Source organism: Apis dorsata, unplaced genomic scaffold (genome assembly GCF_000469605.1).
Source record: "Apis dorsata unplaced genomic scaffold, Apis dorsata 1.3 scaffold_77, whole genome shotgun sequence".
Taxonomy (NCBI): Eukaryota; Metazoa; Arthropoda; class Insecta; order Hymenoptera; family Apidae; genus Apis; species Apis dorsata.
In genome coordinates, this window is record NW_006263375.1 from 978,614 (window position 1) to 978,837 (window position 224).

The 224-nt window shown below is 27.7% G+C and overlaps 1 protein-coding gene and 1 long non-coding RNA gene across 2 annotated transcripts in view; one reads left to right on the top strand and one right to left on the bottom strand.

Annotated features, from left to right (window-relative positions):
• LOC116184947 overlaps positions 1 to 224 on the top strand; it is a 20,422-nt gene that overhangs the window by 18,227 nt on the left and 1,971 nt on the right. The gene's annotated exons all lie outside the window — the stretch shown is intronic.
• LOC102676175 (neural-cadherin-like) overlaps positions 1 to 224 on the bottom strand; it is a 75,569-nt gene that overhangs the window by 11,735 nt on the left and 63,610 nt on the right.

Below are 224 nucleotides of genomic sequence, written 5' to 3' on the forward strand. Positions count from 1 at the left end.
CCATAAACTCGTTTCGAAACGAGAAAGATTTATTAAATCAATAACATCAGTGAAATGGAATATTAATAATTCTAATGATATTAGAATACAAAGTTTTAACATTTTAATTTCCACGATTTTATCGACAGTAACGAAATGAGAACATGGTTAAAAAGATCGCGACCATTTTTTCAAAAATCGTTATTTAAAAACTTTACCATAACCTCATCTCGAAACGAGAAAGA